This window comes from Passer domesticus, chromosome Z (genome assembly GCF_036417665.1).
Source record: "Passer domesticus isolate bPasDom1 chromosome Z, bPasDom1.hap1, whole genome shotgun sequence".
NCBI classification, from domain to species: Eukaryota; Metazoa; Chordata; class Aves; order Passeriformes; family Passeridae; genus Passer; species Passer domesticus.
Genome location: NC_087512.1, coordinates 71,418,143 through 71,436,205, shown reverse-complemented (window position 1 = coordinate 71,436,205; position 18,063 = coordinate 71,418,143).

The window sequence follows — 18,063 nt, the reverse complement described above, 5'->3', positions numbered from 1 at the left end:
TATTCCTTATCTTCTCTCCTCAATTCGCATTTAATATGACTAGACTTTCAACAACCCTGTAAAGTACAGGTTAATCAAAACTTCCTCTTCTATGCTGCCATATCCAGTTTTCAGCAATTAGAAAGGTGTCTGGCACACAGAATCAAATCCAGCTCTACAGCAAATAAAACTTTTGGTTTTGACTCTTTTTTTCAATGACAAAGAACAAAGTAGATAAATAAAAAGATCAGAGTTAAGTCAAAAGTCTCTTGTGTGATTGATCTGATCCACTGGTAAAATCAAAACATTTATAATAAACATTTTTATTATTTTCATTCCTAGTCACTTCAAGTCCCATTTTCTGAATGCAGAGAGACTAAAGAGCCCTAAATTGTGCTGTTATTCCATGAAGAGACTAACTTACTCCTTTCACAGACTTATGGATTTGTCCAAGTTGACATAGAGATCAACAAGAGAGTGCAGGAAATTCAGCATCTTCATTTGCAAAGAAAAAAGTGAGTGGATATAGAAGCAGCAGAAAACATGGGGATGCCAAAACAGCTGTCTGAACTGGTCAACAGGGTTGTGTAAAAGAGAGAAGCCAGCAGAGCTGCCTTTGAAGTGAAGGAAAAAGCATTAATGGTGAGGACTGTCAGAACCAGTCAAACTGATGGTGGCGAGTGGAGGAGGAAAGTTCTGGCAATGCAGGAAACAGGGAGCAAGAAAAAAAAGGTTGAAAACCTGCATATCAATTGAAAAGGTGAAGAGAAAAAAGAAGGTAGGTAAAGGATGACTAAATGCAGAAAAAGGCAACAAAATCTGGCAACAGAAATTCTGTCTTGTGAACAGCAAATAGAAGTAGTTTTTGCAGGAAAAGCCCCCACGAGTAGAATGGCAGGGAAGGTGGTCCTTAAGCATTATACTTTACCTGTTTTTTCTTAGGACAGCAGCTTGTATATTCTTTTAGGTAATATTTTAATTTTCTGCTTGCAACCTAAGTAAATTTAATATTTATAAATTATACTGCTTCTGTAACCAGACAGGTATGTGGCACTGTACAAATATGGAGATCTCTTAGTGAATGTTAACTCCAAGAATTTTTAGGTTGATTTAAAAGCCAGATTATTTTAAAAGTGTAATTTATGTTTTCTCCAATTTTTTCTTACATGAGAGGTCTGCAATGAAACTAAACCAAAATCTCAGCACCAAATAACAGGAATAGACTTATCTTGATCTCTCACATGTCAGTTTGGTAATCCAGCCTGTCTCTCAGCTTTAGCCTTTGAAGAGACCATAGAGGAAGGAAACAAGTGCATCAGTAAGGCCAACAAGTTTACTTGTTTCTTCTATCTCCACCAATCATTTTCATTCAATGGAAATGCTGATATAGATTTCAAGCTTTTTCAGATATACTCATCATTCACTTAAACATCAATTTCAACCACTATATTTGGTATTCAACATCCCGGCAAATCTACTCCAGAGTGCAGGTGTAAAACCTGAAGAATTAAGCACTTTAGACTTGAAAATATTGAGGGTGAGGATTGAGCAATCTTCTTTCCTGATCTCTAGTTCTGATCAAATTTCTCTGAACAAAATCAATTTAGAACAACCCTCAAATAGTCACACATTCTAAAATAAACTTATTTATGAGTATTCTTGTACAATTTTTGTATAAAGAAAACTAGAAGATTTTTCATATTACAGGCTTAGTTTCATCAACCTGCAAAGCTATTATTTTATATGTTCCTGCAATATGACTCAAACTCTTTTCCTAAATGATTAATGAATGATTAATGATTGAGAATATTTTATTGAACACATAATAAAATATTTTTCTGTTTTATAATCTGTTCATTTTACTGTCATTAAAATGAAAAGACAGGGCATCTCCATTTCAATATGACAGTTCTGCTAGGAAGAAACAAAAATACATTGCAGAGGCAAAAAAAGGAAAAATACTTGGCAATTTAAAAAAAAATTTTACATCTACAAATTTAAACCTTTTAGCAGGTAAAGTTAATAAAGTAGGGAAACATAAAAAAAGGAAGAATTAACTTTTAAGGATTAAATAGTGAGAATAATAAGGAACCTACAATTAAATCCTTGCTTAAAAATAGAAACATTTTTACACATTAAATATTAAAAGGAGCTACCACTATTTAACAATATAATATTAGATTATGTTTTCATTAATTTTTATTTTGAACTTTTCCCATATTTAAAAAGTACTTCTAGTTTTGAAATCATTCCTCAAAGATGGAATGTTGTCCGTAACCAATTGTATTCCAAACATGGATAGAGAGCTTTAATAAAAAAATTTTATCATTCTCACATCTTCCACACCTAGAAATACTCAGAAATCTTTGATTCTGCATTTTCTTCAATCCATTTTTAAACTGTAGGCATTCAAACTGGAGCTGATACTTTTATTTTGAGTTACACACTGGAAATACAGGTGTTGATGTTTTCCTGCAAAAAGCTCTTTTGTTGAACAAAATAAATTCATTAGAAATCTTAGGTGGGTTTTTACAATGTCTTTAAAGTAGCCTAAAACAATGTCATTTCCCTTCTGCCCCTCTCATTCCCCTCCTCTCTCATACCCTTCCTTAAAATGACATTGTGGGTATTTAAAGTTAATTCCTACAAGCATTGGAACAATAAAGAACAAATAGATTCCATGTGATTAAAAAAGCAGGCAAAATTATAAAATTATTAAGCACCCATACCCACCTGTTTTATTTATATTAATATCAAAATATTAAAAAAACTACATTGAAAACACATAAAGTCACTTATCCTTAAATATAAACAAACATTATTTGTTTCCACTGGGCCTTCCAGGTTAACATATATTTTAAATATACCATTATGATCACAAAAAAACTAAAAAAAAAAATAAAAAAATCACTCTTCTTGTATTTTAATGCTAGCATGATTTTGTCAGAATATGACTTTCCTGCAAAAATAACCAAGATGTAAATCAAATGAGGAAGAAAGATGAAAAATCTATGCATCATGAACAAGAATGCAACCATCCCACTCATACCTATGATTCCTATAAAAGTAAAAACTACCAAATTAACTTAGCTACATATGCCATGTTTAATTTGTTAAGTAAGAATGCCTTGATGAAAGCAAAAAAAATTTAGAAAGTGTTTAAGGGATCAGTGATTGTTGCTATATATGTTGATTATCAGCTTTTTTTACCTTTTTCTATCTTAACACCATATGCTATTTTAAAGAAAAACAGTTTATTTGGAAAGTATAAATTTGAATACCTTTCGTAGCACTCCTCTTTCTTTCCACTGTTTTATATTATTATTATTATGTGAATTTCCCTTTGCAGAGCACTTTGCATTTGCAGCAACTCTACAAACTTGCATTGGGTGTCATTTTATATATGGAGAAATATAAAACATGTGTTATTATTTCCACACAAAAAATAAACATCTTTACTACTGTCCAGCATCTGTTGCCTGAAACCAGCTCTCACTGGTGAAAAACTAAAATCCTCTGCTGTCCTTCACATGGAGTTCGGCTTTGATATTTTGGCTGGTCGTGCTGAAATACTCCTCCTTCTGCAGGATAAGCAGCTGAAGGAAAGGAAAAGTGAAATTTAGCTAAAGAGATTGGTAGTTCAACTTCCCTCTGGACCTGTAGCTGGAAACCCAGGGATGGTTTTGCATCTGCTCTGACAGCAACTATTGTGCTACTGTGTCTTATCACCTACATCCTTTAGAGCAGCTGAAAAACCCTACCGAGGTGATCTTATAGTGTTTCAGAGGATGTCGAGTACTAATTTTTCCTACAAAGTCTGCCTGTGCGTGGAGAAGCAGGGGAGAGGAGGAAACAGCCCCAGTGCTGGCTGCAGAAACTGCCTGCAGTCATTCCGTCCCTGCCGTAGAGAATGGACCTGAGGCTCATTCTTGTGTCTCGGAGACAGCTCCGTCTCCTTCTCCCTTTGTTGTGGGCTGGGGAGACCAGCCTTCCTTTACAATGACGCTTTTCACACAGCATCCGAAGGTCTGCCGTGCATTTACAGCCCGGTGCAGCACCATACAGTGGCAGAAGAGAAGTGCTGCAGCCGAATGAAATGCTTTAAAATCTATTTCTCTGGAGGAAAAAAGAAAATTGCTTACAAAGATAGCAGAGAATATTAGAACACTTGAGAATCCCAAAGCTGAATTATTTTATTAATAGAAGATATAAAGTCTCTTATTCGATAAAAATGAGGTTGTACTTCTGATTTCAGTACGGAAAGGTGGGTGTAGGGATATGCTCTAAAAATGTTGAAAATAAAAAGTTCTCTACCAAGTTAAATGTTTTCATGACAATATATTCAGATTTGTGTAAAGATCTGTATATATACGAGCTGTGCTTTAATTCAGTTTTGGGGGACAGATGCTCATTAATTTTGTGTCTCACATAATGTATCTATACACACGTTGCTATTGCTGCAGTAAAAATCTTAGTTTAAAAGATAAAAATAAAAATTTTAAAAGTTCATCTGAAGCACTACAAAAGTAAAATGAAATATTATGTACTTTCCTCTAACTGGTAATCAGCAGAGTCTAGTAAAGGAAAAATTGTGTGCAAGTGAATTAACTGTTGTGTTATTTTGGCTGCTGTCAAAATCCTGTACAACTACCTGAAAATGGACCTACACAGACTCCACATATTTTTTCTTAGGCACAAAATACTGATTCACTGAAGATCTTGAGAGAAGTTCATTGAATGAATCACAGAGAGAAATCCAGATCAGGTAATGAAATTTGTTTCTCATTCTCTTGCATGCTTGTATGTATGCATGGACTAAAAATGCAACACCCTGATAAATTTGTTTTGCATCCTGCATATTGCTCCAATGCTAAAGAAAAGCTAATGTGAACAAATATCACAATGCCCCTGGAAAATACTATAAAAAATCTGCACACTATTCTACTAAGATATATCATAAGGAAGAATCAGTGAAATGCTGATAGAAAAGAGATAGTTTCCCCATAAGAGGGCAAAGTAAGCATTAAAGGGAACCCAATTATATCTTCAGGGTAAAGATCTGCTGGCAGCAGTTAAGAAAATTTGATTGAAAGCAGTTGCAACTCCCAAGTGGAGAAATATTAGACTGCTTGTACTGACAGAAATTATATTTCAATTTGATGATCTAATTCTTGAAATGTATAGCAGAAATGCAGAACCAACAAAAAGGGTTGAAGCCAACTCCAGGCAGGCACTCAGCTAGCAAGTCACTGACTTCCAATAATTCTTGGCAAATTCTTCATATTTCAAAAGACAAGCAAATACTGACAATTCTGAAAACTGTACACTACAAAGCTCAATATGAGTTGAACAACAGTGGGTGAAAATATAGCATTCCTGTAGATATGCTATGGTTAGTCAAAGCTCTAAAACACAAAACCAGCATGGCAACTTGATTTATCCAGTGATATTCAAAGTGCTAGAATCATGAAGACTTTACAAACCTAATACTGTTTGTCTCCCCTTCTTCCCCTTGGACCTCTTGTGCTCTTGCATTTTCACTCAAGCAATGATGCTTAAAAGTTTTCATGATCAATTAAATTGGTCTTCAACATGAATAAAGGAAAGACATCAGGTAAACTACCTCTATGCATGCCCCATACCCCTTAAAAAAGAAAAAAAATTCGTGGTGTGGAATATTTCATGGACATTGTACAGCCAACACTGGAAGTGCCAGCAGCTTGAGGAGATGGAAACACTTTTCAGCTTCTCTAGTAGAATTTCCCCTTAGACTCCTGGCGGTGTTAAAAAAATAAGATAAAATATGGCTGTTCAAAACAAGATTTAAAACTTGTATTGTTAAATGTCTTACAGTAATTATTTATTGATGAAAGGCATTCTCATGTGGCTGTACCAGCTGCTGACTGAAAGATCCTGTCTCTACCAGTACTAATATCAAGCATATTTATTCCACAAAAGCCAGCAGGATAAATACTGGAGACAGATTTCAATCTTTTAGGGAAGGAAAAAAATTACTTTTATGTCTTTAATTTTTATGAAAATTTTTAAGTTGTATTTTCACAAATAGAAGTTTAAAATAAGTCAAATCTTCTTAAAAATACTTTAGCACAAATTATATAAATTTATAGAAATTTATATAAATTATATAAATATAGCAAAAAAAATCTACAAATTATATCCATTAAACCATTTACAAATAACTATATTATGAAAGAGATATTTCTGAAGTTAGTTTATAAATTTAGTAAATGCTATCCTCAATTTCAATACAGGGAAACAGGCACAGTAATATGTTCAAAATCACACAGAAGAGGAGCCAATCACACCAAGAACAGAACCCTCTTCAGTACTCTCCTGAAACTCAAGTCACTAACATATTCTTTAGTTTATTGTAAAACCTGCAGTACTTTACTCCTAAGTATTTTCCTTAACTTCATTATCTACTAATATTTGGTATTTAATAATACTTATAGGATTGTGGAATAGTTTGGGTTGGAAGTGACATCGCAGGCGCCGGTAGTCAAACTCCCTTGCAGTGAGCAGGGACATCTTCAACTAGATCATTTTATCGCCATGCTCTTCCTTTCCATGTCTCCAAAAGAGACATATTTGTGATAATGCTGCTTTTATTTGCCTAAACTCCTGGATAACTTTCATCACTGACTTTTCTGCATTAAAGCACATGGCTGGATAATCAGGATTCCTGAATAAATACTCAAGCTAAGCATGCCATATTTAGAACTTTGCACACATAGTGTCTGTATGTAAGAAAACAGATGGAAAGTGATGTTAATTTAAAATAAAAAAATATAAAACACAAAAAAAACCAACAAAACAAAAAAAACCCAAACAAAACAAAACAAAACAAAAAAAACCAAACCAAACAAAACAAAAAACCAAACAAAAAAACCACAAAAAAAAAAAAAACAAAAAAAAAAAACAAAAAAAAAAACCACAAACAAAACCCCACCCCAGTTTAAATATTAAAAGAATAAAAGATGATTTAGATGAAGGTGGGTGAAATACTTCAATGTGTTAACCAGACAAAATTAGTTAGTATCTTTCTTAATAGCCTTAGAAATGAAAATAGTGTTGCTTCTTTCTGGACATTTGGATCCAATATCCCATAAAAGCATTAGCTTCTGTTGGTAGAAGAACGTATAGTGGCAGTAGGATGTGATGAAATGAAACACAGCAGTGTACCGTAAATGGATCAGTGGGACTTGAGCCTTGTCAGGATTAAAGTTCTTTAGTGTTTTGCCATGGCAGTCATCTTATTTTCATTAACAATAATTTCATTCAAAATGCAGGTCTGAACAAAGATGAATTGCAAATCTGTGAGGTGCTGTAAATGTAGGGAAGGATCAGAGTGCAGTAAAGAAAAAAGGGAATCTGGAAGACTGGAGATAAAGAAACAAGCTGAAATGCAGAAAGAGGGGGTGGGATGAAGACTTGGGATGGATGTAAAAATGTATTTTCTTTCTTTCCGTCTAGGGATAGGAATAAGCAGCAAAATGAGTGGTCATGACTTGAAAGGAACTCCAAAAAAGAAATAATTGTTTTCATCAGACACAGGCTGAATGTGTGCTGCTAATGAGGAGAAGAAAAGCCATAAATAAGCAAATTAATTTTGCTTATTTAATGGGGATACCTATTTCCAAAAAAAGGAATGCCGGGTAGAGCACAGACTGTAAAAAGAACCAAGAGAGATGCATGTCTAGAAAAAGGCCATTGAATAGTTTCATCCATTTAATTCATAAATATCAAACTAGATCCCTATCAAACAACACCTGGAATTGAGAGCAACAGATTACGCTAAACAACAGTGCTGGTTTACTTGCAAGTTTAAACAGAATGGTTAGAGTAAATCAGAATTAGAAACCTCTAATTTTCAGTTATTAGGGTCCTCAAAATCTCCTACCGAGTGACTCTTTTAGAAGAGAGGGTGTGAAACTGCACAGGAGAAGGAACAATAGGCAGTGGGAAATGTAATAGTGTACAAAAAGAGATTATACAACACCAGTTCAAGGCTGGACTTGCTATTCCAAAGCCTTTCCTATTCCTCTCTTTCTCCTTTTATCTGTTCCTAATTAGTCCTTGAGACTTGATTGTGACATAGATACTAATTTTTCTTCCTGTTCAGCTTAAACAGAAATATAAACAAGTAAGTTTGCATTTCTTTTTGCTGAAATGTTCTATTGGGCTCTCTGATATAAAGGTGCATTTTCATGTATCAAAATATAATCACTGGAACCTGCAAGAAGTACACTTGTCACTAATGGGATTTGACTTCTGCAGACAAAGTATAAAATGGAGAGGAAGGAAAAGGAAATCATGCAACAGCTTGGTATGTTCGTTATTCATCATCTAATCACTAGACATAAAAAAGCCAAATGTAATTACTGTCTTATCTGCATCCAACTTTTTTTCCTGTTGTTGGAAGTAAAACAAATGATGACTAAAAGCTCAATAGAAAAAGGAAAATAAAAAAGAAAGAAGAAGAGATAAAAGAAGAGGAAAAAATAAGAAAAGGAAAAGGAAAAGGAAAAGGAAAAGGAAAAGGAAAAGGAAAAGGAAAAGGAAAAGGAAAAGGAAAAGGAAAAGGAAAAGGAAAAGGAAAAGGAAAAGGAAAAGGAAAAGGAAAAGGAAAAGGAAAAAATAAAATAAGAAGGGTTGAACTTATAGGGTAGGATTGAATTTCACATTTCAGAGTTTCTGACCCACCACCTCCCTTTTACTCACTGGTTGATGCTAAACGGGTCACTTGGTATATATGAATAAGTCTGATTTTGCACAGAATCCTTTTCTGTAGATTTATCAGTTTTAGACCTCTCACACATTCCAGCAAGAAACTGCTTTGGAATGAGATCAAAATACCTAAACAAATTTTAGTGATGATGTTTTTCATTAAATTTTTAAGTCAAAACAGCAAGAGCTCTTAAATTAAGCACATGAATGAATACAAAAAACAATCAGAGACAGAGCACAAACATTTGGTTACCTTTGGAAACCTTCAATACTACTTGATTTTACATTTGCAGATTTTCTTTCTTGTGACTGCATTTTCTGATCAACATTATCCTTGGAGATACTAAAAGCATTCATCTTTCCAACAGCTTTTTAGCTGATTTATTTTTGCTTACTGGAGATGCCTTGACTCTCTCATGGTGAAGGATAACAGTTTGGAGTCTGGGGTCTGGTCTGCCATCAAAGCTTTGGGGCTCAGGATGCTACACTGCCACTGGCACTACAGGTGTTCTTTAAGTAGTGTCAGTGGGAGAAGATCTGGCAGAACTGGGTTGTTGAACAGGTAACAGGATTATAGCTAAGTGACAATAGCAACTGCTCATTGGTGCAAATTATCTTCTTTCTTAAAATGTTGTTTTATTTTCTTGGCCTCAGCTGACCACTGAAAGCAAGAAGAGAATGTTTTTACTGACACAAAGTGGCCTGATATATATTTCACTGACAGTTCTCTCTAGTTCTCTAAGTAGGAAAATGTTGTGCATTCTTTCAGGAAACATCATGTTTTCTTGTCTGCACGGTCTGGTGAACGGGTGGAGTTGTCCAGGTTAGAGAGACCTTCCAGACCCTACATTAGAAATGTCAAACAAAAAACATTCTAAATGCATGGCCACATCAATCTTAATTGTTAATTATTAACCATAAATGTCAAAAAGGACTCATGAATATAACACACTAAGCTTGGAACTACACGGATTACTCCCTCCCTGAGCGGCAATGTATTTGACCCATTTTGGCAAGGCAGTCTGTGAGAACAACCTATGAACAGTCAGCAGTAGAAAAAATTTATCAGATTCACACATATGACTCATAGTTTTGCATTATACATTTTTGTTCAATACACCTTTAAAGTACTGAATTTAGAATGTATGGCTACTCAGAAGTTCAGAACTTGGATGATCCTAGCATTAAAACCAGTAGAAAAATACATGCAATGCAAGAGAAAGAAATTGCATTTTCTTAAAAGACAAACAAGCTGTGACATTTTTATTATTATTTTTATTGTCACTTTTTTCCCCTCTCTATAATTCAACCCACAAAACACCACAGCAGCTGCCTTAGAGGCAAGCTGCTGTGAAAGGCAGAGTCCAAACCAGCCTACTATTTAATTACTATCCTTAGTTATGAATCAGTGAACAGGCACTACACAGTGTTTTTGCCTTCCTGATTGAATTTTCCCCTTTGTAATAATTGCTTTTAGCACCAAGAACATTATGTTCCAACAAACAGTCACACCAAGAGACAAAGTCCCCAGCTGGGATGTGAACTTGCCGTGCTGAAGTGCAAGGGAAGGAGTGCATTGAAGCAGTGACAGAGCTTTATCTCAGTAAAATGAGAGCTGAAGCTCTTCTGTAATTAACTCGGTGCTGGCTGACTCCCCATGTTTGCTCTCAACAGTGAAATAAATAGGGCAGGAGGTCTTTCTCCTTTTTAATGCCTTTATTAAAAATCAGCTCGAGTGGTGAGACCCAACAGGTCACATGGGTCATGCACATGCCTTCAAGGCAGGGAGGAGGAGGATGAGTGCAGGTGTGTCCAGTGGTGTGCAGGCAGAGCTGGGCCTTCCATGCTCAGGAGAGCACCAGGAGATTCCAATTTTTCAGTTTGACATTCGGGGTCCTCCTTCTAGCCAACATCCTTAGGTTACAGTAAAAGGTAAAAAGGATCTTAGGAGACACTGGATTCAGTTCCTCACTTTTGGACATCACTTAGATTTCTTAATTCCATGGTGGCTCATTATTTTAGGGGTTTTTCTTGCTAGCTTTGGTGAGGGGCTTCTTCATTTGCATACCCGCCTTGATCTCACTTCCCCCCTCAAAGTCCCAGGTGTCATTTTCCAGGAAGCAGCAGGAGGATATCCGATGAAGAGGGATTTCTAACCATCAACAACAGGTAATTAAAGAAAAACTATTAACAACAGGTGACTACAACATGAAGTTATTAACAACAAATAGTTAAAACTCCAACTTAGCAGCAATTGGTTTAACTTGTTAGCTCCAACTTAAAATGGACAACTTTTCTGCTCATAACAAACAGAAGGAGATGTTGTACACTAGCTTGAGAAATGAAAGGCCTCTCACTTACCACACAAAGCTGTTCTCTGCTGGAGCTCACGGGCAGACTGCAGCGCGGGGTGCACTCAGGGCTCGCAGGACTGCTCTGCTCCCTCCCATGACACCCCAGCCTGCAGCAATGGGCCCTGCAGCCACACCAGATTCCCATTTGACCCTACTTTGCGATTTTTTTTTCATAATGATTGAAATAGTCCTTCACTGAGTGTCCAGTCCAAGAGCTGATAAAAGGGCTGAGAGGCAGAAGAGGCAGCTGCTTTAGGAACTGCAGGCCTCATCTCAGAAAAATGTAAATTTTATTTGCCTGATTTCTCTTGTAAGGAACAAGGTCTTCTGTGCAGTGTTGCTGTGTGAAAATATTCATATCAACATAACAAGCTGTGATTTTTCCCAAGCTGACCAGAGCTAAATTAGATCAATAATATGAAACATAGACAGACCTTGCTTTGAAATGTTTTTCTCATTTACTTTCACTATAACTTGTGTTATGTTAAAAAAAAAAAAAGCCCTAAAGATATTTGTAATTCCACTTGCAAAAGCAATTTTTTATATATATAAATTAGAATTACACCAGCGTTGCTGAATTGTACCCATATAATAGATTTTTGTCCTTTACCTCTGGGAAAGAAAGTGGATTCAAAGAGAATATCTATACTACCTCCAGCTGGTGTGAAAACATGCTTCAGAGGAGATCAAACAGCGCCACCAAAAGAATACTTATTTTTTTTCCTAAGATTCAATTGTTAGAATCATGAGACTAATTCCTTATAAAGAGAGCTCATTTCCTCCCAAGAAAACATACATAAAACTGTCTTCAAAGTCATAACAATACAAAACAAAAGGAAAGCAATATTTTTTTCCTGCAATTATTTTTAGAAGTCTCTTACAAAGTTTATTTTTCAATAATCTTTTTTGTCCTGTTCTTTTACCCATTTACAAAAGTGGTTGGGTTTTTTCCCAAGAAAATATATTTCCCTTTTTTTTCTGTCTTTTTAAACATGGTATTAAGCATTTCTACCCTGTGATGATGAACAAGTCTTCTATTTATTTATTTGCAGGACTTCTATCCCAAAGCAGGGGAAGGGCATGAGCTGAAAGGAATAAGCAATACAAAACAGAACTAAACAAACTGAAATATTGGCCAAAATGGAACATTTGCCCACAAACTTATCATTGTGCAAAAACTGAAATAGCAATTAGTTTGAATTCTAATTTAAAATTCTCCATTAACAAAGTACAGATGGGGTAGATGTAGGCAATATCTTTGGCCACATCTTCCTTTTCAAAGGAAACATTTTCCTTTACAAGCATTTTTATGACCTCTTAGAAATATACTGCAGAATTACTTCAATTTGCAGTATGACTTTGACATTTGTCCAGGCAGCAGTCCTCAAGTTTGCTGAGTTTCAGTTTAAGAATGAATCTTTTCAAAGTAGAAGATTTGTACTTCAGTTCACATTTTTGCACTGTCACTATTGTCAATGAAGGCTGGATACATAACAGTATTTAAAATTCTAAAGATACTAAGGGTGACTCAGGATCCTTTTGAATTTTTTTTTTTTTTTTGTTGTTTTTTTGGGGGTTTTTTTTGGTGGGGTTGTTTTGGCTTTTTTTTATGTACAATGACTTGAGTGTTTCCATTCTATTTGTCATGTTTATTTACATCAGTACAGGAAGTCTTGAAATGCCACATGTTCATAATCAGCTTGGATATTAGATAACAGCAATCAGCAAATTATCTACTTAAATGATTTGGTGAAGGAGCTCATGGGCAAGCACAGAGTGCTCCTCACATGGGCCTTCAGTTCCTGTCAGATAGGACTTCTGCTTATTGTTCAAAACAGGCGTCTTGAATTTGGAAAAAGCTAGACTCTGAAAATGCATTTGCAATCTTGTATTTATGCAAGTCCTACAGCTCGTCTTATTCACAGAAACAAGACTGAAAAGAAAATTCTAAAAGTTGTGCAGAGGTACTTTGATTTAGGACCAAAAGGTGCATCATGCCTGATTTACCATAATCTTTGGACAACATCTCAAATATTAACACACCTACAAAAATTTAAAAAAAATATTGTCTCTGATTCCTTGCTGAAGAGCAGATCATGCTGCAGTTAAATGTTCCTGGCTTTGAGCCAATGTTCTCCCTCAATGTCAGAGGGAAGGTCTGCATTCTTTCAGTCGGCCTGGTCTGTAGTTGGGAAGTCCTTGTCTTGTTCTCATGTCTATGCTGAGTGTTTGCACCATGAATCTGGAAAACTTCAAACTTTTTGGAACTTTATTAACCAGAAGGGCATGATATAGCCCACTTATTCCTACATGCCAACAAGCAATACTGTTTGACCTTTAAAGATCTGTACTCTAAACACAAGCTGCAAGCTCCTCTGTATTTCAGAAAACTTCAAGCAGCTGAATTGCTAGGCAAGATTATTAATTTTACAGAATTTTCCCTGGTAGTATTTTTTAATATCTGTTGGCAAGCATTGGCTGGAGAATTTAGTTGTTTTCAACAACTGAGCTAAATACATTTTGAAGTGCTTTTTCAGTAAAATGTATTAGTTTCACAATAATTAGGGAGCCAAAAGAACTGAAAACTCTGGGTATTATTGTCAGTTAATATTGTCACTTGCCCAAAAACATAAAGTTGTCCTGACTGGGTCAACTCTTAATAAATTGTCCTCATAGCTGAAGTTACAGCTTCCCCCCTCTACCATATATAGGATAAGGTGTTATGGTGTGTTCCCTGTATTTAGCAGCCATAAACAGATTTCCTTAGTTCATGTCAAGCTAAATAAAACTCAGACACCTATAATCCACCACATCTAAGCAAGAACTTCTGCAGATTGGTAACTCAATGCCTGAGAAATCACTGTTTTCCAGTTTTCCTGAACTGGTTTCATTAGTTTCCCTCTGCTCCCACACCAGAAGTGAGATGACCATCCAAGTTCTCCAAGGTCTCTTAGACTTCTGTGTTATTCCCTTCAAACATTTCTCCTCCTGATCAGAGCTTTACCTTACCCATTAGTCCCTCTTTTGGAAAGTATTTAATGTCTTTGATCATTATTACTGTGTTTCTCTGAACTTCACTGGGTTCAATAGATATTAAACTTTGGAAAGGCTAAACATTGCTTTATGAGCTGCAAAATGTAGTGGTACTTCAGAGAGCTTGAGAAAGCATAGTAAGGAAGAGGAGGATAATTGGCTAGAATTTATGTGGAATCAAAACAGACAGTAAATGTGCAAAGTAAAAAATACACCCCAACTAATGTACAGATCCAGGAATCTATTCCACAATTTTCTAGCAACATGATTCAATGAAGGATAAACCGCTTGAAAAAAAAAATCCTCTTAGCTTCATGGCCCACAATTTTCTGGTTTACTGGTGCTATCACATCTGAGAAGCAATCAAAAATTCTTTCTTGGCTATTGGTGAATTTTCATCCAGTATACAGAAAGTAGGAATGTTCAGCCTGCTACTGGTGGAGAGTTGAAAGGGGTCGATGGGCTAATTTGGAGTCTCAGCAGTAGAGACACAGGGATCTCCCTGTCTCCTCCTCTTGCTTTCAGTCCCTTCATACATTAGCATTCTCTTCTTTTCCCTTGGTGTGCTGAAAGAGTGAGAGGGAGAAGAAGAAGCCGAAGGGAGTCCAGCAGCAAGAGGAAGTGGTTGAGGAAGAGGAGTGGAAATGAAGCAGAGACTGGTGCTCTTGGCTTTTTTGCTGGAGGTAAAATAGAGAACATTGTATGCAGAAAGAATTGGTGGCTAGGAAAGCAGGCACTGCTCCAGTTGTCAGCCTGCACCTCTGTTGGCATAAGCTTTGCAGATTATTTGCATCCTGCCTCCTCTGCCAGCGCTTAAAGCCAGCTCTCCTTGGACTATGGCCTGACACCGACACAAAGCTTAAACTGCATGAGGAAAATCTGAGTAGTGCACACTCCTATTCCACATAGGAAATATGATGCTTTTACTGCATAAACTGAAGAACAAACTTCCTTTGCATTTACTCTGTTCATCACGATTGCTATCTATCCCTAGATTTCAACATAAACGTATTCATATGGCAGCAAAATCTCTACAACATTCCAATGAGCTGCTAAATATTTTTTAGGTGTGTATTAATCAGCAATCTTATGAATGGTGCATACTCACTCAGCCCATTGCCCATGGGCATTTCTTAGAAAAAAGTGAGGTTTTTGAGTGAGGTTCTCAAAAATGACACCTCTACCATATATTTAAAGGATGCTATCAATGACAAACGATACCAAAAGGCACAATTTTGTAAAAGCTTTAAGAATACGACATAAAAAGGCAAAACAAAATCCTTGGAGAGAAATAGTGTGTTTCCTGATGTAAGAACAGCACTAATTGCACCCGTGCCATTAGTGGACAAAAAATGGACCAAAAATTATGAAACAGTCTCACTAGCATGTGAATTTCTCATTTCAACTTTTGCCAGGATTATTCATTTTTAATCTTAATTTATATACAAAGAATTATTCTAAATCAGAATAATCTTTTCCAATGAAAGTCCCAAAGTAGTGTAGAGAGAACACCACACTAAGGGATCTTCAGAAGTTTATATCCTCAGAGAAAAATGAGAACAGGATAAAGAAATAATTTAGAAACATTAATTGAAAAGAAGAACTAAGATTTTTCAAAAATCATTATTGTTGATTGAAAAAAATCTGTGGTTATATCTTATTGTTACTCCAGACATGTATTGAAGGAAAGGAGAAATATTTACTTGCAGGTGTAAATTTTTTGAAAACTACAAAAAAGAAAAAAAAAATTAGTTTGCTGTGTGAAACAAGATTTCAACATGTTATTCCTGAAAGTATTCTTAGAACCTGACAAATCAATGATTGCTTTTCATTAATTCTGCACAGCTAGATCAAACAAATCAGGAACATACACCATTCTAAGTAGCCATAATTGCAAAGAATTATTTAGTCCTTGTATGTATAGACACAGTTTACTTAGGGAATGATCTTACTTTAAGTACAACTTATAATAAAAGGTGAGAGGGCTAGAAAACATGAGAAATTATTGCTTGAATCTTGCTCTCTACTTTAGCAAAGTGGTTTGTTCTAAATACATTTGATGACAGTAGAACATATGTGCATCTCAAGTATAGTCTTTCTGTGCAGTAGGTAACATTTACATCTTCTGAGTCTATCATTGCTGAGACTGTGCAGCCTGTGCTTATTCCCACCACATCAGTCTTGCTTCATTCCTACACAGGTCGTTTGTTAAATTCCCAGTCAAATTGTTGAGATATTCTGTTCAGATTTTTCATGCCTTTACATCACAGATACAAATATCTGATTTCAAGAAAGAAAAATGGGTTATCAGCTGCTTGTACTCCTCCTTATCCATCACTTATCCACAGCCTTCCCCCTATTTTCTTTTTATCATATCCTGACTCATTTTTTTATATATATAAAAGCAAAATGAAAAAGTTCCTGACAAAAGGCTTCTGTGATGCAAAATGGCATGTACTCCCTTCATAATAGTGCCATACAAACAGGATTTCTGTGTCACAGTGGGTGGACTGCAGAACTAGAGTAAAAGTCAAGCAGAGAAAGAGAGGAAGTGGGTAAGAGCTGAGGTATTGTAAGGTAAAGAAAGTGAGATAGGGGACAAAAAGGCAGGTGTTAATTTCATAAACCTTGTAGGTAAAGGAAGTAGTTACGAAGCCTGCATGATCCACCTGTAATGATAAGGAAAAAGGTTGCATGTCTGCTTCATTTCTGCTCACTACTACTGCCCACAATTTTTTTCCCCCATAAAGAGGCAAAGCGACAGGCTGACTACATCAGTTTCAGAGAAACATTCTGCACAGGAATTACTTTAAGCCTGAGGCATAAGAGGAAAGTTATACAAATTGTATAAAACATGAACATTGAACTTCATGGTAAATCACTTTAACCAGTTATCACTGACATTAATCACTTTGGAATATTATTGTCTGAAATATAGGCGTTCGGCTAAACATTTTGGTCCCCCTTCCATTGCTTTGGCTACAGAAAAAAGCAGTATTGCCCTACACAAATTCAGCAGAACACAGACCATAAGACAGTTATCTCTAATCAGATTTTTACATGCAAGATATGCTTTGGCATGATTAAATTAATATGCAAATAGAAGATCTATCTTAATAATTCTGTTTTTATTACTTCTGTGTATCATATTTCTCCTTGTGATACAGTAACATTTATTACAATAGCAAACTTATTTCACATCTTGTGCTTTCTCAGTTCTTGAGCTTAAGTGGAAGTGTAACCTTTTGTACCTAATTGTTATTTTCTTTCTGTTTCTCTTCACTGTATTGTAAATTCATTGTTTTTCCTCTAGACAGGAACAAATGGTTCTGCCAAAAGAAGAAGCTCTAAACTTTAATGAAGTTTCTGGATGGTATCCATGATTGATTTTAAACTAATCCAATTTCTTGTGGAGACTATGTATCTCTTATAATATCACAGCATTTGACATCATAACCAGTCAAAATCATCTCACACATGAGGGATGAACAGCCTCAGAAGGACCACTGACAGTGTGCAGAGACTCACTGCTTTTCAGAGGGATGCCAGGAAAGGAAGGCTTTGTGTCTTATACAGGAAATCTGTTTGTGAATAGTGTCTGTTGTCTCAAAAGTCAAAAATATCTCAATAGTGGGTTTTGCAGACAGATTTTTTCAGTCATCTACTTCAAGTGTAAAACAAATTTAAAAGTTAATGTGAGCTAGCAGGGTTCATGATTTTAAGCCCTGCTTTTTATATTCTGCATCTGCTTCTGGGTAAATGTAAATGTAGGGAGTTACAGTGTGCTTCAGTTATGCCTATTGTGTCCTTATATCCAAAGGTAAAGTCCTCTAACCTCTATGATTGCATTTTCTCTATTCACTCTAAAGAAAAAAAAATCTAGTGTGAATATTTCCAGAAACTTCAACAGAAACTGACTCCAGCTTGAAAATTACTCACACAAAGGGCA